Source organism: Helicoverpa zea, chromosome 3 (genome assembly GCF_022581195.2).
Source record: "Helicoverpa zea isolate HzStark_Cry1AcR chromosome 3, ilHelZeax1.1, whole genome shotgun sequence".
Classification (NCBI taxonomy): Eukaryota; Metazoa; Arthropoda; class Insecta; order Lepidoptera; family Noctuidae; genus Helicoverpa; species Helicoverpa zea.
Window position 1 is genome coordinate 5837736 of NC_061454.1, and position 24861 is coordinate 5862596.

Consider the following 24861-nt stretch of genomic DNA (forward strand, 5'->3'; position numbering starts at 1 on the left):
CTGAGCTGATTAAAAGCACTACTCGAGTCTATTTTAACTTGGCTTTAAGTCCGTGTATGCTGATCGATAAATTATGTCTAGAGAATCTGGATTCTCAGAAAAACGGATGTTTGAATTGAGTAAGAGATAAATGCATTTTTTTTCAGTAAGATATGTTACAAAAATACATTAGCAAGAAAATAAACCCATTGTATTTTTTGTTTTCTGCCTGTTTATATCTGATCAGTTCAATATATTGTCTAAGCCCACTGCATGTATTTCTCTGTCCTCACGCAAAACTGCCGCCAAAAGGGTGGACTGCAGTTGCACACGCTTTGCGGGACCACTGCAAGGTCCATCACGGTAATCATTCCTCTATTGTATGTACTGAGCTATTCTTTAATTATCTAAGTATGCTGCTATTCAAGAGGGTAAGGTATTTTATTAATTGGTATTTAGTGAAATATCATGTGTTATCTATCTACCTATAGGGTACCTTTACAATTTGAATGGTAACTTCAGGTTACAATTTTCTTAACCGGGTACTTGCGGGAACCATCAATGCGCCTAACGATACTTTAACAACAACCAAATTAATGAAGAAACAAGCAATAAAGTTGTCACAGCTACAAGTTAATTTGATTAGTAAGTAATTTCAGTGACGGTCAGAAATCACAACTCTAACCGCAGTTACGCAGTTATCGAATATGCGGGCGCAGGAAGCTAATTATCGATAAACAAGTCGACGGTCCCGTCCCTATTGACAGTTTGACTTATGAGCCTAATCGTCATTCGGACATCCCGACCGCTCACGATCAGACGTACTCGTCCGAAATAACACAAGCTGTGTTCATTTCAACCCAACTAAAAATAACACTGTTATTTAAGTACCAATTTGCGTAGGTGCCCATTAAACAGATGTTATACTAGGTACTATTAATTGTTTTCACAACAAACTCTCTGTGAACGATAATCACATGCCATTGAATTTATAATCATGTAACCATTTCGAACTTGTTATAGTAACAAAAGATTTTATTTTCATATTCATAAACGTCAGTAATGAAACGAACGGATTTTGCAAATGTATATTTCCCGGTTCCAGTGATAAAGGCTGCGTACAATTGGCTTAATTTTGTTCTCTTTTATTCTAAGTTTTATTATTTTAAAGTATTTTAATTAAAACTGACATTGTTTTGAGGAAGAAGATTATGACAAGCCGCCGGCTTGACGCAGACAAAAAGATTTCGCGGAATCCTCTCCGCTCGGCGCAGGGTTGAGGAAGGGTCGGAATTATTCAACTTACATTTGATAATTTTAATTTTTAATGACACTAAAATTGTCGCGAAGTTACAGTATTAGAATTGAAAATTTAATTTTTCACAATACAGCATCTAGAGCGGTCAGAGCGGAATGTCTGTCGATTGATCTGATATGGTTTTATATTTGGATATTTGTAATCAGTTAAAATGCGTAGTTTAACCCGTGGAGATGTTAAAATAAGTACCATGTATGGTAATAATTAGGTTAGGTAATAGGAATATTATACACATTTCAAACACAATCAAAAACAAACCTATGCAAAATTCTGAACTTAATGAAATAAAATATAATTGAAACACTCCGTTAATTATTCATAGTGTAAAGCTGTGTTAATATGAATGTCTAAAATGAAAGATGCACAAACTGTCAACCCTGTAACATCCGACACTTCCGCAACTGACAAGCGGTGGGTATTGTTTCGTACAGCAGAGCATTGGATCGTGGATCTATCCATTTCATTGTAGGGTTAAGTTTCCTACCATTTGTTCCGAATACTTACTTCACTTATTTTATACACGTATTTTTCTTGGTTATACGAATACAGACATTGTTTGATCAGGATAATCTATGATAAATGTATCCAGACTAATACATGTTATGTAGCAGTAATATGGTTCGTGGCATTACTCTTGTGATTTACTTTTATTAGACGGTATTAAATGATTTGTAAGCTAGTCTAATAAAAAGGGATAAGTGTAAGTAGTGTGACAGCGGCTGGTGGATAGTGGTCGCCGTCGCCGCCGCTTCGCTCGGCTCGCTCCGCAAGATCATTGTTATTTATCTCGGTGCCTCCCCGCTTTTATTTCGTCCCTGTCCGCCTCAGTTTATTTGTCTTCGGGATCTGAGGGTACATTAACGTATTTTTCTTCTCTATTAGGGAGACGGTCGTCGGCTCACCTTCAAACTTTGTACCGATATCCACGAAATCCGAAACTCAATGTTTGTTTACTTGTTTTTTATTTACAAGATAAGTCAAATAAAAGTTGACGATTGATTGTATTGTAGGAGCGCTCGTAATCACAAGGAACAGAGGAAGTTTTGATGCGTTAAACCGAGAGTTAGTCTAGTTTACGGCGCGGCCATCAATGTGAACGAGTCCGACGAAACTGCCCAACTTTGATATTTAAGTTACGCTCGCGCAATTAATATTTTTATAAGTCTGTGTTGAGCTGTAAATGTCTGACTATTCCGTTTATTTATATGTATACGCCGCATAACAGTTTCTTTGGAACACACACTGATTCATGTTGTAATAAATAGGTATACTATTTTAAGACGTCCTTCGCACGATTTCTGAGCGCCCGTTAACATGACTGGAAATTACCCGTGCTGATATTAACCCAGAATCCGCTCCATTTACATAATACGCTTTTTTCTCGAACGGCTTTTATTTAATGATTCACTATCTGCATATTTGCGTATTTCCACAAACTGTTACAAAGAAGCCAATTCAGTGATAAAGTCTAGAATAGGTGAATTAAGTACAAAAGCTCCATTAGCCGCCTAGCTGTTTTAAAATTAAATTATCTCGAGCAATAGCAGGCTAGGGAGTTACGAGCAAATTGCCAGAAAGAATAAATCCATTCTCGCGAATCGGTTGCATGAAAATTGCAACAGCAGGCAATAGCGGCGCGCCAGCGAAGCGCACAATTATAACGAGACGGTATAAATCAGAATGAGTTGTGGCATGTTATTAGGGCTATTCCACCACGAAATAGGAAGACGAAAGCGAGCTCGATGAAACTCGTAAACTGAACCGAGATGTTGCTTATTTTCAACAGATTTTTTTCCGAATGAAAATCTGTGTACTTTGCGCTTTTTATTTCCGAAGCTACTGTCAAATAACTCTGTACACAAACAAGAGAACAAGCTTTTTTGTATATTCAAATGAATCGAGAACATTACACTTAAATTTTATTGTTTCCTCGAACAAAGCATTAGAATCGCATTAGGAACAAAGTTCAAAGATGTCTCGAAAAACGTAGGTATCTTTGATACCTCACATCTATTGTCAGCATTTTATATTTTTTTGCTTATTATGTAGCTGCGTTACAATGAACATTTTTACAATATTTTTCTGTTACATTCTCATTTGATATTCGCCGTTAAAAAGGATCAAAAGCTTCGAGAGGCAACGGTTCCCGCCGAGAAATAGTTCCCATGCTCGTGAATACAAATAGATGCTTATGAGGACTTACCTTTTCGCAAATTATCTCCTGGCTACAAGGCGGCAACGTAACCTGAAAACAAAATTTTATAGTCAGCTTATTTAGTTTTCGTAGAAGAGAGAAAATCTTCAACGTTGGGGATTGGAGACAATGTCGTTGAATATCATTATCATTTATCGATATGTTGAATCGGGGGTGTATCCCTACTCTAAACATACATTTTATCTTATAATTAAGCCATAGATATCAGATAGACATTTCATTTCTAAAAGATTATAAAAGTCTTCCTATCATAAGATCTCTAACTGACTTCTTAGAAGTTCCTAGAATAACAATATAAATACACACAGCTATTAATAGTCGTTTATCAATAACTATTCTCATTATTTATTAGTTGTGTAAGTAAATACATACTTTAACTCAAAGACATGTACAAAAAATACTAAAGTAGATTATAGTTTGGTTGTTAGTTTTTCCCTCAGGGTTATGTAAATGTAAACGACCAAATGGAAATTGACATTGAAATTCCACTGTATCGAAATTTTAAATTGTGTTGGGATTCTCTACTGAAAACCCAGCCATCATGATAATTATAGCTGTAGTAATATAATATTCTCGGATGGTCGGATTTATAAACAACGTTACGAAAAAGCGGAAAAAACTATCGGTTCAGTTATTTCTATCATATTTAAACTTTAAATTAACTCGCCTTTCTAATGACATTGAGTCTGTAGTCTAGTAATAAAAAAGAAACTGGGTAGATACATACATATAAGATGTTGTACATATAAGATGTATAAGATGATTTTCCTTTTCCCATTCTCTTTTTTTTTTTCGTTTTCATTCCTGTTTTGTTTTATTTTTGTGAGCTTTTATATGTATTCGTTTTTGTGTGTGCGTCACGAACGCGAATAAACGTTTTGATTTGATTTGATTTGATTTGATTTGATGTCTACGAAGAAACAAATGAAACAATACATTCTTATTGCAACATTTGTACGCTAGTTTACGAAACCATAAAATATGATAAGCATCGGGCAATGAGATTCAGACGGTATCCTATTTATTTGTATTTACGAGCAAATCGAGCCCTGACCCGCCGCCCGAGACCTGGGCCTACTCAGGAAAACAACTTTTGCAGATAAACACGCCGAATACTTTTGTGTCACCGGCGTGATTTACTGCTGAACATTAAGTGAGCCTGGCAAGAGTCGATTATGAGCGAGCGATTCTAGCGTGTAATCTCGGATAGTCGTGTTTAAGAAGAGCGGTTTGTCGGAGCGGCGGTGCATCGGAGTTGGATGCGGGCGTATTGCCGGTCGCCGCCGGTAAACAACGCTCGTTCGGGCGCAGGCGGCAGCTGCTAGACCGAGTCGCCTGCATGCGACGCGCAATATCCCTCTTACAAAATAAAGGAATTCCCCGCGACAATCGTTCGCCTTCTTTACCCTCACCCGAGAAATACAAACGCACGCCTTCGAATGACTTTACAAAAATTTGCATGGCACCAGCTTTTTTTCTCTATATTTTCACGTTCAGAAAAGCAATTTTTGTACGTCGCCCGCGATACGGAACGCGGGAAATTGCACTCGTTCCTCGGTGAACGGAGAGAACAGTGGGAATGGAGTGGCACAGAGTATTGTGCCGAATAGAGGCGACCGATTGCTTTTGGCCAGCTTTATTGGCCGGTACACTTCTGGAACTTTGATTATGTCTATACACAACCGTTTTCTGTGTTTAACTACGGCTTATTGTGACAACATATGCTTTGAAAGTAATTGAGAAAAAGGGGTTTCTAAAATCCACAAGAAAAGAACGGTTTAGAGGACATCAATCCGACATGGCTATTCATAATGTTTCGTTAAATTCAGATACATGAAGAAGTATATAGGGGGAGTATACCCACAATAACCATTACGGTAGATCCACCACTGGTTTCTCTACTAAACGTGCACTGTTAGTTACTGCAGTTAGTAACAGCATTTGGCGAACTGATTTCAATGCACATTCGTATAATATTCTTGAATTAATATTCTTCACGTATCACTATCAAGTGGAACTCGATTAAAGCGAGTTGGGCTATCATTTTGATTCAGTGAAAGAGTTTCGCTGCAGTCGGAGTTATTCTCCAATGTTGTTGGATTCAATTAGACCGCCGGCCCGCGTCCCGTACGCTGCGTCACACTACTGAATTATCTTAATTACGTTGCTCAGGACAACAAAGTTACAGCTAATTACTTTAAAATACGAAATACTACCACTCTTTGATACAGGTGCACTGGTACCTTAGCTGGAATGTGATTTTGAACCTGGCTACGTATTTTTGATCTATAGTTAGGGAATGCGAGTGTATTTTTTCCTAATATGAAACTGGTATTGTAATTGTGCTGTTAGTAGTTGTCTTCGCTTTGGTGATTTGAGGGATATTTTTTCTTTGACCACATGGTTACCAGCTACATGATAGTCAAAACTCACATTTATTCAATTTTATTAACTTTAAAATAACGCTATACAACTCATTTATTTCTCAGTTAAATATTAATATTTAATTATAATATAAACCGTATTAAATACGGTACACATTTCACATTAAAATGATTCACAGTTTTAGCAACAGTGTAGATACCGTAATATGACAATTTTCAAACATTTGGTAGATTATACATTTTGCTCTATTTTATTCATAAAATCTAGTGCGTTTGTTACACTATTGTACGATTATCACTTGTAAAAGCGCTTTTCGTTGATCTGCACACTGTAAATTATACAATTTATTTTTGCTACAAAATTACAGCATCGAGTAGTTTATATTTTTGTATCATTCCCAATGCCAACGGCTCGAGTTGATTTTAGAAACCAGGTGTTATATAAATCTGCAGTTTCATAGGAATAACATGGATCTACGTAGTTAAGATGGGCCGCGTCGTTCGTTTACGGTGACAGTGTTAAATGGTTCGTAATATTTTGTTTATTTAACGTAATTATAACAAATAGGTCGCCGTGCGAATCTCCCGTGGAATCGTGACGAGGTCGATTCGCGGTTCAGGGTGACTGATGACAAATTAGTAATTTGTAATGAGTATTCCTGGGTTAATTTGTATGTAGTGTCACGCTCCGCAGCTCTGCAGCGAAACGAAATTTTGAACGGTTAAGTCAATTAGTTTATTGTTGGTTTTATTTTCGTTGTTGTCCGACGGTCTGGCATTTTACAGTTTTCGTTTTTTAGCCAAGTTATTTTGATAACATTTATAATAAAATAGGCTTTTCTATTTTCAGTGCACACTTTTCCAAAGTCAAATATTAGTTCCAGATACTAAGTTAACTAAAAGTACATCATCAATATCAATTCCACCTGTGAGATTCTTTCCCGACTCCAAAATGTCTCTCGCGGTATATTTTTCAGTTGTCACTCAAAACCGAAGTTCAGAGCAGACGGGCGTATCCGTCAGTTAGTGAATCTATGGCAGTGGTATTATTAGTAATGATTTATGAGCGTGTCGCCGCGTTTCGACAGACACCCGTTAATGACGGCGACCGACGAAGTGCACTCAATTTTATTTATTGGCTTTCTTGAAAGTCATTTAATACCTGCTGCACAATGGGCGCGCAGCGAAAACTGTTCGGAGCTGCGTTTACGAGTGTGCAAGTGTCGGAATTTTACAATTAAACCGCTCTTTGCGTTTCCAATCGTTTAGTTACTATTGAGTATTCTTGATAAGTTTTATTTTGTGTTTACTGTTCTGCTTTTGGAAGGTTTGTAAACTTAAAATAAAAATCTGACTGACTGTAAAAAATCTTTCACTTTTAGTTACATTATAAGTATCACTATGTCTTTGTTTATATTTTAAGTTATATTATATTTTAAGTTTAATAATGATGTTTGTGTTAGTCTGTATCTAGTGTATGTTATGGGTAATTACCTGAAATAAACAATATTTAATTTTATTTAATTTAATTTTAAAGTTTTATTGACTAATTGATTTTATAAACTAACCTTTCTTATCCTATAAATGTCATTTCAATTTACACAAAGTAAAAGTAATAGCATCGCCATGTATGGTGTAAGCGAAGCCTGTACACTAGCCGTAAATGTTCGTAATCCACGGTAGTGCACTGTCATCTTCTATCATAAAATCCATTTTTGTACGCGACGCTATTATCGACTTTTATATGATTTCTCGATTAATTTAAGTATCGGAAATTAGTTTTTAAGTACCTGCAATCACATTTAGGATTAGTAGTAAGTAGTTAGTGGTAAGCAATTCTTTGTTACTCTCTAATCTGTAGTTTTTTTATTAATTCCGCAAACATACTTATTGAAGTATTTTGTATTGGTTCATGACTAACATAACTGCTCACAGAATACTTTTAATGTATGAGAATATAATTTTGTCTTATCATTAAATCTGAAGTTATCTTCTCATGGTGCACAGTGGCGTTTGTGAAGCCTTTATATAATTAGACCTTTGGTTTTTTTTAGAAACATACTAACATTAACCAAAATATGATAACTATTTGAGACATTTGCTGTACGTCTTTCCCTACAAATTAGTTAATGTGACGTAAAAAATGAGAATGGACAAGAATAACAAATTCAGCACATCAAATGTCATTCTAGAAAATTGTAAATCAGTAGGTACGCACAATAACACTTAGCGACACATTATTATTTCACAGTAAATTATGAACAACATCAATTTTTCAAATGTCTACGGATCCGTCCGATCGACTTCCATTAATTTGGATGATGGATGTCAAGTGTGCCACAAGTTTATGTTGTAAATCAATCAAGGATAAATCACCGCCGTGTTGGCTACTTATTTTTATTAATTCTTTCGCCTCATAATTCCCTTAGGGTGCGCAAGAAAATAGTTTCGATTAATGTTTGCTCAGTCTAGTGTGGTTCGGATAATGTTATTGGCTTTTCAGGTACCTATTGCTAATACCACGAATATAACAATATATTGTCTGGATTTATCTCTTTCTAGAAATAAGTTGGTATACTCATAAACTTCTAGCTCACTAGCAAGCTACTGAATATTTTCATTGACGAAGAACATAAAACATTCTTTAGTTCGTGCGGTAATTTCGAGCACTAGAAAACAGAAATTGGGTTGTCCTTTTTTAAGATGGCTGTAAAAGAACAAATTGGTGGTTCCATATTGTTCGCAGTAAGACACTATACGACTAGAGTATGTTAAAAGCCTCGTAATAAGACGACGAGGGAGCCTACAAATCATAATAAATTTGGCGAACTTATTAAGTCAGCCGCCAACAAACAATGGAGCGAGTTATTGGCGATATACCCTCGTTTTATCTAACGCCCCCCTCTTACCACCTCACAAATGTCCCCCTCCGGGCCCAACAAGTGGAGCAATCTACGTTTTATCGGAAAAAGCTCAGGGAATCAAGAATATACCAATTAACAGAGGCAAAGAGTTAACAACAACAGATGTTTAATAGCTCGAGGTAGCTCTCAATAATGGCTGCCGAGAACGGATTTGCCTTTAGCCTTCACTTATTTACTGGCTCTGTTCTACTGATACTGTACGATCGATTCACTTTCAACGATATTTTAAATTAGAATTTATAGTGGTGCCTTTGGCTAATCGACTTTGTGCTAGGATGTTATTTTCCTTGATAAGTTTATTTAAAACCTGATGTTATTATATCCCTCTGGTCCGTAGGATCTTTTATGTACCTAAGTTAATAATATTATTGTACAAATTATTTTTTTGAATTACTATCTATAAATCTTATTCTGCACATTTCTTGGTACTTATATTTGTGGGGTTGCAATTATGAATTTGGCTCAGTGTTGGCAGATGTGAGTCATAATAACGTGAAACTACACAACCTAGCCAATTCAGGAGAACACTAGTGAATATTATTGCTCATCAATAACACGGTTTATAATGAATATTGTTGTATAACTATTGGTTAATGAACAACCATCAAAGTTATGTTCTATCAAAGATATTTCTCTCTGGAGAGAAGTAAATTACTAATAAATGTCATATAAATTAATCGTAAAATGATCATAGTTTTAGCAACCATTAACGTCGCATTAAAATAACAACTTTCTGGTCATTAATATAAGCAGTGGTCCTCCGGTGCCATTACATTAACCAGCAGTGATGTTTTAATTTATAACATTATATGTTGCTATTATGCTGTCCCCCGACTGAGCTCTTTGCCAGCGCAATTATGTATTGGTTGCTAAATTAGTAGAGCATTAAATTATTAATAAAGGTGACATAGTTGACTGTTGATTTGGTAAACATTAATACGTAGGCAGCGGCAAAGTGGAACAGTAATTGCGTCTATTTTCAAACTACAAACGCTAGCATCCCTGCGAACGCGCTACACGCAACATATCTGCTATAAATAGCAGACTATGCACTAATATTTGCAACACTGCAAGTACCAACAAAGACGGAAACGATAATTAATCTTAGTGCAACAAGAATTCAAGCGAGTGCAAGGAATTACGATTAAACGCTCTAGTTAATTAATACGCCAAGCAAAACCGTCGCTCGCGCGAGTCTGTGTGGACCGGTAATACGCCTAACATCTCGCAATAACGAAACAAGAACAAACCATTAAAACTAAGCGAACGAAATCGGATTCAATCTAACAAAATAGCAGCAATTACAATCCCAAACTATATGCCGTAGCATGTAATGGCCGCCCTTCGATAACATATAAATAGAAGGCTCCGTACGACTCCGCCAATAATAGTCCAAATATCGTTCAATAATGGGACACGAGCGGACGAAAGTGTAGGGCAAACAATAATGGCCGAAGACAGACCGGGCACGTACACCGAGTCGCAGAATTAATCAGTTAGTCACACTTGCGTCGAACTAAGGAAGAGTCGATTAGGAGGGTACCTTGAGGATTATTGAGACATTGCGGCGCATGCCAGCTGCGGCCGGCCAACTTGGCGATATTGCCGCCGCGGCCAGGGCTGCCCCAACTTGTTTTCAACTGCCCAAGAATTCCCAGCTCCGACGAGAAACTCCGCCGTTCGATCATACTTATTGGAAAAAGGGTTCTCGTTTCCTCATAATGTTGCCATCGTTGTAGGTACCAGTATTAGGATATTTCACTTGTTATATTTTGGAATGGTGCCATGTTCCACTTTATGGGTTGGCGTTATTTATACATACAAAAGTTCTTGGATTTCATAATACTATATCATTCGTTTGTTCCTATTTTCCTTTATTATTTGGGTTATAGTAGGTATACTCAGAGGGTTGTATTAGGTGAGGCATTTTAATTAACAAAGCTGTGTTCCCCTGTGGCTCGGATAGTGCTGATGAAAAAAATGACATTACTTTCATATTCGGCACACATACACGAGTTTAATTGATAGTTCGTTATCTTCTCGGTGACGAGGTTATTTAGTTATAAGCTGAACCCGGCACAGCGGCTCGAATGTAGTTCACGTATTCACGTATCGACTCAATTTTATTTGAATTCGTCAGCGCACGCTGGAGGGTACGCCTAGTATTATAACTCGTGTTTTATAGCCTTGTTTATGGATACAATACAATAGCCCCTACTACCATACAACGGCCATTTTGCTTTCAGTAATAGACAAACTAAAAGAACGAAATATAAATAATTTTCTTTCATCTCCAGTGAGAGTTTACTATCTTTGCTTTTTGTAATATTTTTATAGCCAGTTTATAATGATTGTCTGCTATTTCGACATACACTTTAAATTCCTACATAGTTTATATAACAAACAGCTAGATATAGCGTGAAGTTTATGAACTGTGTTCCCTGATTGAGAATCTGATGACTCGATTATTATATTCAGATCGGGAAGTTGTTGAGCCGAAACTCATCAACTAGATCCAACACTTGAATATAAAGCCTTAAGTGGTCGGGGGTCGGGGTTGGACGGCCGACTAATGCACAAAGCGGGTTCCTCTGTTATGGTGATTGTACAAAACAGATTGTGGATGCACCGCTCCTTGTCGGCTTTGCACCAGAATAACAATTGCGGCTCATCGATATTCCTGTACGATTCATAATGACATTTCGTTACATGAGTGTATTTTAAAGGCTCAGTTTTCACTGATTTTTGATTGCGGCCCTGAATAAATTGGCACATAATGAAATAATGGTAATCCCACCAAATCAGTGTTTGTTGTAAATACATTATACGTACCTAGTATAGTATTGCAGAAAAAACTAAATGAGTTAAAAAACTGGTATCCATTTACACAATTTCACGCCAAGCTAATACTGTTGGGATTATTTCTATTTCCTTTATTTATTTGCCGTAATGTCATCCCGTTATGAAACTATTAAGTTATCAATAAAATCACTCGGCTCGTATAAAGTCCAGTTAGAAGACGTCTCGTCTCGTCAGAAACTATTTTTCTATGGTTTATGTGTTCGTGTCATACGATACGACAGATTCGTCGTAGTCGGTCAGGTTTTAGCTGTCAATCACAGCAAGTTGATTGGATTTCGATATTGGCACCAATACTCCGGCCGGCACGAGCTCACCAGGTGAAACGGACAAATAAAACATTTTGGAAACTGGACTTTAGCATTTTTATTTGTCACAGATTTTAAGTTTGCCGAAATTATTTACACTGCAAAGTGAAAATGAAATTATTTTTGTACGGCTTCGCAAAAATAACATTCTCGTTATATTTATTTTTGTTAGCGGTACGAATGCAAAATCTGGCTCCGAGTTATAATTGCAGCAATATTGTTCCAATAAAATGCAGCTATAATTATAGAAACACTTAAAACAAATTGCTTTAAATTGTATAATAGGTTAAATGAAGGCCGACTTTATCCGGCACAGCTCAAGTGCTAAATTAAGAGCTAGACTGGTTGCAAAATCTTCGCCGGATCGAAAGTCCAGGGTCTATTTTGTGGTCGGTGAATACAGCTTAAGCGAACTGCCCGTCTATAATTGATTAATTAATGACGTCTCACAAACTTTAGCTAGTGTTGCCTGTAGTGATTTAACGAACTTTGAAGTGAATCATAATTGTTGTAGACTTTATTCTTTTGGTTCAGGTAAGGAGTTGCCCGGACTCACCTGTCATGTAATGAGTAATATTATAGACAACTAATTTTGAGCATTCACTGTGATTTGAAATTTCAAAGAGAGTGAGCTTAATGACACATGGACTCCTTAAAAGTGCGAAACAAGCGCAGTCTCCGGTTCCTACTTAGATCGTAAAAGTTAGAAAATAAGTTAATAGCACAATACAAACTTTCAGCAGACCCTCAACTCTCGCTAAGTACTCAAAACTGATACACCATGCTCTTATTCGCATATCAAATGAAGAGCAAACGAAACTACACTGTAAGGTGGTTCAAATAGCTTCAATTTTTGATATCGATAGTACGAAACGCATCGACGGACCAGACCGGAATATAATCGATGCACTGTTGTGTGAAATAGTATCATGGAAAGCAGGAAAGCTATCAATAACGAGGGCTCGGACTAAGTGCTCGAGACATTACCAGCTTAACGCGCTAATATATTGAACAGCTCGTTTGCCAGGTAATGCGCAAACGCCACAATTTGTATCAGCTGGCAACTTGTTAAGAGCTGATGCACGTCCCGTGGTACTGGCAAATTTCCCTCAACCGTGTAGGTGCTACTCTGTGAATCTTTTATGTCAAGTAGCTTCGAATTTTGGCAACATGTTCTAGCAAGTGCATTCAGTGGCAGTTTGTAGACGGTATGTGTATAATTTCATATTAATACATGTTAAGATATGTATGTATTTTCGACTAAGTATATCGTTGGTCACCACTTTGGAGCAAGAAGTTCTTTACTGGATTCTGTAGTCGAGGTAAGTACTTATTTCTCATAAAAACAAACGAGAAGTAGATGTTGACAGTTGATGTATTTTAGTGAAAATGATATTCCTACCATCTAGTGTATTTCCCACATATTGAGGTACTAAATGTCTAACGCTAATTCATGCTCAAAATTGAAGGACAAATACAAAAGTATTACGCAAATCCTGTAACTAGTAACATGGAGGAACCAACTGATTCTACACTCGCTAATAAGCGTACAACTAGTTCCTTTAAGCCAAGTGGAAGTTCCAGAAAGTCCCTGGCGACAAGCCAAGAAAACATTAAGACGAAGAAGTCGACAACAATTATGTAGCTTGTTTTAATTTGATTGAAGAGATTATGATCTTCTAAGACGGTTTGTCTGACGCAGCAGCCGAGCAGCGAACACGCCGGGTCCGAGACCTGGTTACAATTACAGATGTATTATTTATCAGACGGCAAAGCGGGGCCTCGTCCGGAAAAAGGAATTGATTTCTGCATAATTTAACAGCGAAAACACCTCTCCGAGACCTCTCTCTAGCACTAAAAACAAAACATTCGTTTGTATTTTACTACTCTCCTCGAAATAAATGCATTTTTTATGTTCATACACGCACTCCTTACGGAATGAAGGTGAGTTGATGTGGCGTTGCCTCCAGATTGTTTAGAACCACTGCTTTAATTTAGCAAATAATTTATTATTTTACACCGCGTGGAATAAAGAATGCTTAATTCCCTTTGACAGACCATGTCTAATATTTTATTCAAAAGAAGGTTTCGTTTACATAATAATTAAATGTGCTTTATGAATATAAAGTCTTAATCAAAGTCTCGTAAATAGCATAACTTTTCCTAGTATTCTGCTCGATATACATTATGCATATTAATTAGTTGCGCCTGAAAGGGACGAGAATAAACCCACAAATAGGAAAAATAATAATTCTTGAACATATTTTTCTTTGAAACTTCTATTGAATATAGCTGTTAATTTATTCGTTGAGTTTGAAATTATTAATTAATTTTCCGAACCGCCCTTATTGTCTATAAATTATTACTTTTATTATAAAAAGGGAATTCTAGAGATGTATCGCGTGGGTCGTGTATGCGCTGGGCTGGTGACAAGAGCCAGCAGTAATAGCATCAGATTGATTAGCGGTGTGCGCACAACAAACACGCGGCTCCGGTGTGGCCGGCTTTGTTGTCGGACCGGCCTGACTCAGATTCTTGTAGGTAATTAACCGTTGCTATAAATTAGTGCGGCGGCCGGGCGTCGTCCGGCGGGCCTCATTGCGGATGCGACGCACGGCCCGGACGCCCAAGGATGCGGCGTCCAAACATTGTCACTGCACCGCAACTCCAGCTGTGTTCACTAGTTAGTGCCCGCACAACACTACGTGTTGAAATATTGCCATTGTTACCACTAACTAAGGAGGCGACACTTCATCGATATTCCATTACGTCATAACTCCTCTACCATACTGTTTTGTGGACATTCTTATCCTTTATATGGCAAGTTTATTATACAGTACAAAGTTTTGAAATTCCTAATTGGATTTCTTTCTAGCTAATCTGAAGATGTCATCATTTCGAAGATAAATATCTATGTGAGGATGAGAAAAATAAAATGATGTATTTTAAGACGGTCTCATTTATTTTATGGGCTTTCTTTATAGAAGTTTCATAAAAAACTAATACATAGTAGAAACAAACAACTAGTCGTTTACGAGTTTTCGAAGTCCATAATATCGAACAAATAAATTTTATCACACATCCGGCAATAGCCAAAGTAGTGAGCAAAACTGTGGAAGAACTGGTAACTCAATAAAATTAAAGGAAATATGATAGTAACTTGAACCGTCGGTGACTCTCTTGAAGACCTCATAAATTAGAACATCTTTATTGAGAGTTGATCTATTTTGGAAAAGATTAATTGCGAGCTAACGCAGGTACATTAATCAACCGCAAAGTGTTTGCAACTTCCGACGGTGAACGGAAAAACAAAAAGCTCAATTAGGAGTAAAATATTTTTAAATGGGTTTATAATAAGGAGCTAGCCATGTATAGGTATGCAGGTAGGTAGTTGTTAATACAACACACGATGTTAATATAAAACATATTGGTGATGCATGTCACCGCGCCCCTACTATGTAGTTGGCTTGAGGTAATCGCTCCAGCTCACGTATCTGATGGAGTTTCCAAGCTTCCAAACTAGTTGGACTGTTGTCGGAAACTTTCGACGATGCTCGGTGCAAGGTGCATGTTCCAACCTGTTCCCGATAAGGAGGTGGATTCGACCCTAAATCCTAACACGCGCCCCGATCTGTCTGCGTTACAAAATATGCACTCTTTTCTCAATTAAAACTTTGTCCATACAATGTAGATTCAATGAAAATGGTGAACGATGGCACCGTCCATTGTTGTATAGGTAGTCATTAATAGCTGAATTAGTGAGGGCGTCACGAGCGGCAACGTTGTTTTATTCAATGTCTTGAGACAACTTATATGGCAGACCATTACCTAATTGAAGGCTGGCTCGTCGCGGCACCTCAGCCATAGTGTTATTGCAAATGCGAGTCACGACACGGCGTGAACTTGTTGTCGCGGGGGTGCGGGGCGAGGGGCGTTGTGTGCGGGGGGCGGGGGGTAGGTGTCACGTGACGGGGAGCTGCGGCGTCCCGAACGTTGTCGAGGCCATGAGACTTATGAGGATTACGGGAAAATGTGTATTCGATGACATTTTTCGGGGCCGTAGAAAAAGATGAAATATAAGGAATTCTAAACGTGACCGAAATATTGTATAAGGCGTCACCTATTACCGGTCTATGCGTTCTTTTCGCGGTCGGGCGAACGAGTGCCGATGAAACCGAGCGTGACGTTCCATTCCTGATATAAAATGTAAGTATAAAAAAGCTTTGTTAAACGCGACTTGGCTTCGGCGAAGTGGCAAAGTTTGAAGTGGAAAACTTTTCATGGAAAAATCTTTGCAGAAAACGATTAAATTTTAAGGCTATTTGTACTGTTTTAAGCGCGACCGAGTACGAAACGTCTCATTTAATTTATGTTACTCATTATATTTAGTAACGAAATCCCTCACCGATTCAGCTTGCTAATTGGCCGCAATTATGTAAATGTAGAACTTAATCGTATAATTTGATTAACACTCGTGATGATATTATTCTATACAGTGTAGAGTGCAGACCTCGTAGTCTTTAGACAAGATTATTTTAATGAAATAATTGAATCAGCGCGAGTACGGTGGACAGTGGACACTGGCAGAATCTAGAGCAGGCACCCACCGGCGCACTGCGCTATCGTTATAATTGCTTCCCAAAATATTTAATGATGAGAATATGTTAACTCTAACTTTTTATAAAGTATTAATCGAGAAACCAATATAAAGAATAATCAAGACAAAGGCACAAAAGATTCGATAGAGACGCGTCGTAAGAGAAGATTCTTATACCAAGATAAGGAAAACAAAGCTAGTTTGTGGACCGCATGGTTCCCTGGGAACATTTAGTGCGGACTTGGACCCTCGTTACAATCAGCACTGAATTATTTACCAGGGCCCAGCTTACTGGTCCGAATTGATTTCTGCATAATTTAAACGAAAGAAAATGTTTGAACCGAAACATAAAAACAGCGATAAACTGCGCACGTAAACGTATGACAGTGCCGAATTGAGTTTAAAAATTGAAAATGTTTTGGTTGGCTCGAAGTGAAGCGAATCATCGGACGTCTACAGATAACTATTAGATAGTTGAATCAAGAATGAGGGAGGCAAAAATAAAATCAGTACAGGTGGTATTAGGATTCAGTGCACGTAGCGTATCGGAGGTTTCGGCGGAGGAAGGCTGCGGCTACCGCAGTGCGCTCCCGCCGCTCCACCGACAGATAGCTATTCGTGCCTGTTCTAAGACAATTACCGCTACGTAAACGGAAAATTGTTCGAGAGCTCTCTCAAACGTGTTTTCTAATCTTCCAAAGCGGGATTGAAGGGGGAAAGAGATGCCACTTTTACATTTTTAACGTTCGAACGAGATTATTCGTTTTGTTACAGGATCGTTCTGATCCTGAAAGGATAAAACGGAACCCTTATCATATCGTACGAGTTGTTAATGTAAATATTACAGGAACAGCGTTTTTATACGCGGTGAGTTCAAATTGACCGGTTTTTATTGTGAGAGGCTTTTGAATAAAAGATTTTATAATAGCTCCGTTCTCTGTTACGGTATCTCGTTCTCATAATACTGGTATCACATAATGTGTGCAAAACAATGAAAGCGCGAGCTGCGCGAACAATTAATATCCAACACAATATTTTCACAAAGTTTCACTTCCGGAACTACGTCCTGTGCCGTTTGGAACGAAGTGACTCCTCTCTGCAGACTATTTTACGGACCATAAATTGTGTGAGGGACAGACAGGGACTCCACTTTAATACGTTTAAAAATATTCACCTTCATCGACATTCATGTTGTTGTGGTCGCAGTTGAGCGCGGATAGGTACGCAGGAAGGTGGTAAGAGCTAGATTGTGTGTTGACTCCTCGTCTAGAAAGTTAGAACGACACAGCCGAGCGAGTTCTTAAGTCTTGTTAGCACGTGGAATCTCACTGTGTTGTTACGGCTTAATCTGCGCGGTGCAGCGTATCTCGCGAGCTAAGCATTCGCGTTTCTACGCAAACATGACAATTGATTAAATGTCGTAACAATTTTACAGGCGATATCGACCCCACAAACATTCCCGATAAGTAAATGAACCCGGCGTCATCCAAGTTGGTGTGTAATCCTATTTGTATAAATAATACAGTGCTGCTGTTTGTGTAAGTAATTCATCGCGTTAAATGTCTGACTATGGGCCATTAACAATAAATCGTGTTGTTTGTGCCCGGGGCTGGCCGAGGCTGGCCGGCGGCCGCGCGCGCCACACTCCGGCTGACGTTAATCAGCTTCCTCCTCAGATATCTAGATTATATGTCTGTCTAGATAGAACTCCACTTTTATTTTTCTGAGGCGAGGTCAACGTGAGCACAATCCTACTTCAAGTGTCCGTGGTTGTTATTAGATTTGCTTCGAAACTATTTTTAAAAACGTTTCCTCGTGGAGGATTTTATTTAGAAGAAATATGAAACGTTCTGTCGTTTCTCGTTACTCCCAGAGATCACTGGTGGACTTTATTTATTTAAGTTATATTCTGTAATGTAAACCATTAATCTAAGAAGTGGGAGCTTTAATACTAAACCCAAAAGTAATTACTTTCCTAAAAGTAAAAGTTTAGTTTTAAGTTGTATTAAAACTTGTTATGTACTAATTCCCTCTAAAATGTTGGTATGGGAGAGAGCTGAACATAAACTTTAACTGGGAAAAACACAGACGGCCACAAGCTAAATTCAAGTTGTAGGAAAAAAGCAGCTAAAACTGAAAGCAAAACGTTAACTGGGTTCCGTAGCTGGAAATCTCCGGGGAGCTGTTTTTAAGCTGCACGAAACATAAATTTTACAGCTCGTTTAAGTTTAGCTCATTATTTCATTACTCGCAATATCTGCCACGAACCTCTCTGCTATATTTGTTCTACATAATACTGTGGTGTTTAAGGATATCTTTATAGGTTTCTAATAAGATTGTATTACTTAATTAAATTACTGATTACCTACCTAGATCTAAGCTACGACCTTAGTGTGGGAAAGTTACCTAAACAGAAAGCTTATTACAGGCGTTGGATATTTTCCTTGATTGTTTTGCAGAATTTTTCATATCAATTAGGGAAGCTGACAAGAATATGAAAAAAAAGGAAATTATTGGAGAGTTTTTTTTACAAATGTCCCGATTACAGGCTGTCGTTACTTTTATAATAACGCTATATCCATAAAGGCTGTATGGTTTACATATAACCACGTGTGATGGCACCCGTGCTATTGTATGGAAAGCGTCTTGACATTCAAGTCACGTTTAATATTTCTTATTTCCTTTGTCTCATTTGTCCTCAAGTTGGAATGACATCAAGCCTTGTATCTGAGTGTTTTTTGTTCCGATTTCTTGGATTGAGACGTTTTTATATATACTCACATTTCAGCAACATATGTAGCTGAATTACATGCTATTACATATTATGTGCTATCGTTTACAGTATTATTAGTGATTTTCCTCGTTCGTGGTCTAATGCCCCGAACAAACAGACTAAGCTCACTTTCCTTGTGGCCCCATTTGGTACGACAATTGGCCAAGTTAAACGCGGCCTAGATAAAAAAGGCTTACTTATACTAAATAGACTCCCCAGTTTACCCAGCAAATATCGGCGCCTGACGGGAATTCTTGATGCCGACTGGACCAGTAACTGCTTTAGCTTATCTAGATTAAATAAATCTCTTCCAACGCAAATAGGTGGCTACTATCTACATTTTTATGCGGAGTTTTGAGGTCGTATTCATTTGTTTGTAATAAAACCTTACTCTGAAAGCGTGAACAGAGATATAAATATGCACACGTACATAACGTATGTAAGGGTGAAAGTTCTCGTTCGGACACAGATCATATGTTATGAAACCTTTTAGACGCAGGTGATGGCGCTACGCTAAAAATCTCATTTAGTGAAAACAAGCATGGCCGGTGGGGACGCGCGGCCCCGGCGAGTCCCTCTGGCCCTATCTCCAAAGGAGTCATTCCTACGCATACATGTAATATGAGTAAACGCTTTTTACATTTCACCGGTATTGCTTCCATTTGATATTGGATAGCAATTTATTTATCATACATATTGCGGCTGGGAACGGGCACCGAATCTCGCTGCAAAGACGTCTTTCTTTCTGTTGGGAATCAGGAATGGAATGCGTGTGGGGAATACGCCTGTGCCTGAAGGTGTCGTTTAGCTATGTTGATGGCAATACACATTTTAAACATATGTAGGTCAATTGATTTTATCGTCTGGAAACTTTTGCATTGCATTCACTGGGGACCGTGTTTGTTATTCCTGACAACGTTCGGTAAATTGTATTTTTCGTTTATTAAGTCGAGCCCTTTTTGTAGAGAATGCCCGGAAATGCAGGTTGAAAATTGGTGGGTTTAAAAAAGAATTGCTACCGACTGTTTTCAGTGTATGTAAGGTAGTTATCATTTCAATTATGAAATGGCGCACAATTAGTTTTCTTATGTTTCTTACAGGTATACATAATTATCAACTATCGCTCGTTAAATGTTGCCAATGTTGCCATAATGGTAGCATAGCACTTCATAGTTATTCATGAATTCAAGATCAATTAAGCTAGTCTTGATTTAAAAATTTACTGGCATAATGCCAAAAGACACAGAGTTCCTTATTGCTGGAAAAAATAAAATTATTATTTCTTCTATAACTAATATGCTGCGAAAGCTTTTTAATTATAATGTTTAGTAACTAGTTGACCTCATAAAGCAACGAACATTAAAATAGGTTCTATACGTAATGTAAAAAGTCTTTTAAATTGGAAATGATAAATCCTTTCCTCTCATTTAACAGAAATAACTTTTGCCCGCAGTCGTTTGGCTGAGTTCGTATTTAAATACCTACCGAAAAGAGCCATTTGCAGGCGGCAATAGGGATTTTATCGGAGCGACTCCATCATCACAATAACTCGTTCAATAAGTGCGCCACAACATCGGTAATATGGTTTCATTTAGAAAGATGCAAATGTCGCGACGCCGACGCCGGCCACGCTCCACCGAACGCGATATTGCGCCTCCGCGGCACTCCGCCCCTCCCGCTGCACCGCCTTACACCTCGCCACACTTCCTCACCTCGACTATCTTCACTTTTAATCGCTCCCTTGAGAATTTATTAAAAATCGTGCTCGATTTTACCTCAACTACTAGCGCGAATTCCAACCTGCTCGTATTTAGACTCAAAACTCGAAACAAAACAGATCCTTTCGAACATTTGTTCACATTTACGCTCTCACAGACAATTTTAGGGGAATCGAAAGTTGGCAATTCATAAATCTCTGTTAAGACGCAAAGCATAGGTGTACCGGAACGTAATAATTTAAAGAGTTAGCCGTTGAAAACGTAGGTAGAGAACGTTGTAAAAACTTCATTGTGTGAATTCCACACATTTCTAGGGTGGAGTTGTAGGTTTAAGTTGAAAATTTATGCCGTGTGAGTGTTCACGGTGTTAAGCAAGAAGGAGACCTCGTGAGTGTCGCATAGATCACGCAGGACGTGGCATATCGCGGCGCCGCATGTGCACGCCGCCGCCGCGCGTCTGACGTGCGCGCCCTGACTCCCTGCATCACTGTTCATAAATAATGAGGCGCCTAAGTGTGCGACTACAACTATCGAACCAACACACTCGCATGTTGACACTACATTACAGCTAGACCTGCATACTCTTCGACAAGCTATTTGATCCTAGTAAGAAAATCTAAGACAGAAAAGCAATGCTCAAAGTAATAAAAGTCGCAAGCTCATCACACAGGTAGTTTATTACTCTGTTTCGGACCCGTATTGCGAACTAAGAATTGTTTTCCAAAGACGCCTGAAGAAAAACAAAAGATATGTGTGGTAAATACCAACCTCTTTGAAAACTCATTCGTCTGTCGAACGTTTAACTTAGAATTCCTAGTTCAGGGCCATTTACATTCCGAAATGCGAAAAGTCATGCTGAACGAATGCGAGCTCCGTATCTTGGGATTTTCTAACTTCACGTGCTTTTCCGTTTATTTCCTGCACGGTGCTCCCCCCGGCCCGAATCAGTCCCGGCTTCGTTAAGGAACTAATCGGCTCATTGTGCAGAAACTGCACTCTGACCTCGTTCGATCTGCACCGATATCTATGGGTATCTACGTAAATGAAAATTTAATTTGTTATTTTATCGTTAATTTTGTTCAAAATGGGATTCTGTTTATGTGGTATACTGCACAGGTGCTGAAAATGTGCTTTGTATGCCATGAAAAGTGTAGCCATATGATCCGCTCGGTGTTCAATTAGCTAATGTGTTCGATTAGCCGACACCATTCACGTCACATGTGTCTGTGAGACTACTGTATTGTGTCATGGTAATGTCTTGTAATTGAGTCGTCAGGAATTGATTATATCCTTCCTTATATGTACATTAACCTAATCTTGGTGTATAATTGTGCTATTACTACATATTTCTTTAATATTTTGAGACATGATGAAATGCAAAACGACCAGAAGATCCTTCAAAGGCTAATCTGCAACATTTGCCACCGTTAAAATTGCGCTAAGTATAACAAAATTGTCCGTGCCACAGTGTAAGTTGTTAACAGCGTGCCTATTTTAAAAAGTATGAAATTTTATGTAATTTGAAACAAAGCTCGTAGTGAGCCTCCACGTCACCGACGTTATAATACGATCGTGGCAGGAGGTTTTGGCGCGCAGTTAGTAATAAAAACTTTTGTAATTACACTCATTTAGGGCAAGGAACCCGCCGTTGACGCGGTGTCGTGCCAAAAACGGCAATTATTTTTATAACGCCACCCCGGCCAAGTTCTGTGCGATTCCTTCGTGACCGTTGACACATACATTTCGTGTTTCGGGGGAGACGATGTATAGCCGCGCATTTTTACTACGTTAATGTGCGGTTTGAGTCAAATTTCACGCTGTCTGTTGCTGTGCAGATTTTGCTTAACTTTTTATAGCGATTAAGATAATACTTTTTGTAAAGAAAAAAGACGTCGTGCACTTGTATGTTTTATCAGATGGAAAAAACGCTCAACATTAGTTACGTCAACAAGTCTCGCTTATACAATGCAAGCAAATAAAAACATGATGATTATAAAAATAATTGGAATGAAACCAACGAGCAAGACATCTGCAGTAACTTTAAAAATAAAAATTACGTAAACATTTCGTTTCAGTTGCGGTTAGAACACAATGAACATGAGTAGCTTATTAAAGAAACCAAATAAAAAAACAAGGGAGAAAAATACAGTAAACAAGAATCACAATTTGTAAATAATTTGTTCAGTAAAATTATAATCCGCGTCCGGACATGGGGGGCCGTGTCAGGCGGTGACAAGCGACGACTTGGCAAGCCAGGGCTCGTAAAAACTTTTCTAATTATTTACATTTTGTAGCTAAGACGCGCCAGTACTCCACCACATTATATTTTCTAGTTAATTTGGGGGATCTGGTGTGAACACGGAGTCGTATTATTCGTGTGAGGCGGTTCGCATCGCCGGCTGATCTCCGGTGTTACTTACACAAGCCAACAAACTTAAATGGAAACACTGATTCGTCCTCGTACCTACCTCTCTGTACATACGTGTATGGTGTATCATCAACTGCTTTTCGGATAACATCAAAATAAATAATATTTCATCGCAGACTCGGAAACTTTATTTTCATATCTCTAAAGTAACATCTTGTGATGTGCTGATCAAAATCAATGTAAGAAAAGTAGACTTTCAGTAATGTTGCCAGCCAACGAAGGTATTTTTAGTATTTAGGCAAATATACAAAAGAATCAAGAAAATCCGAAATAGAAGCTCACTAAAACTAACAATTGGTTACAGCCGGTTGAAATTAACAAGGTACATGCGATTGCTTTTAGGAACTAACCCTTCACGATTTAACTGGTTAGAGCACAATGTTTATTTATATTTTTGGGCTTTTGCATCGAACAGACTTTTGACAATAACGCTGGATAACCGTGAAGTAGGAAATGTCTATTGACTAGTACACATATTAAGGAAACTATCAGCCGTGTAATCAAACAATAACAAACTACAGTCTCTTACGAGCTGAAACTACTACAATACTAAACTGAAATCAATAAACGGTTCTTATGCAACTTATGTTAAACTTTCAAGAGTTGCTATGACACTTTAGCAGTAACATTTGCGCAAAAGTAAAAGTATAGTTGACAGCGAGAGTTATGCAACCTTCTTTCCTAGTTGCTAATGAAAGATAAATACCATGGTTATTATAGAGAACTCTATGACTGAAGTAAATAACACGTGTCTACATTGGGATTATGTGGTCAATGAACTGTTGACAATTTCTTAGTTAACGTTTTTCAAATGCACTTCACGGCCAATAGACAAAAAATAACGTAGACTATTCATTAGGCATTTTAAATACAATATTGTTAAAAAAAAATCATAAGTTTAAAGTCGGGTAAAACTTGTGTGAATATTATTATATAGGCCAGAATATATAAACTTAGTAATAAATGTAATAATAGGCCACAATCGGAATGAACATTAATCGCCGTAATTAATACACCAAAGAATATGTTACGATCCTGAAAGTCACAAAGTTAGGAGTGTTGAAATGTAATTAATGTGGATCTACCCTTATGTAAGGGTAATGTCAGGCGGGTACCAAAGTGTGTTAATTTGTGCAAGATATGGTGTTTACCCTAACACTTGGCTAGACGTTTTTGATTTGTATTCAACGCACATACGAGGATCCTTCATGTTTATATATGCCATAACTCTATAACTTTGTGATTTTAGGTTAAGAATTTTTAGCATAACTCAAATTATTTTGAAATTCTATTCTATTCGAGATAAATCATGAGTGCATTTCAACAGAAGTTTTTAATAGTCGACGATAGCCAAAACA

At 37.9% G+C, this 24861-nt stretch overlaps 1 protein-coding gene across 4 annotated transcripts in view; it reads right to left on the reverse strand.

Moving 5' to 3' along the window:
• Window positions 1–24861, reverse strand: part of LOC124645625 (protein muscleblind) — a 228486-nt gene that overhangs the window by 142478 nt on the left and 61147 nt on the right. For all 4 annotated transcript variants that reach the window (XM_047185438.1, XM_047185436.1, XM_047185433.1 and 1 more), the window contains exon 2: window positions 3501–3542. The gene's annotated coding sequence lies outside the window, so the exon portion shown is untranslated. The remainder of the gene's footprint in view (window positions 1–3500; window positions 3543–24861) is intronic.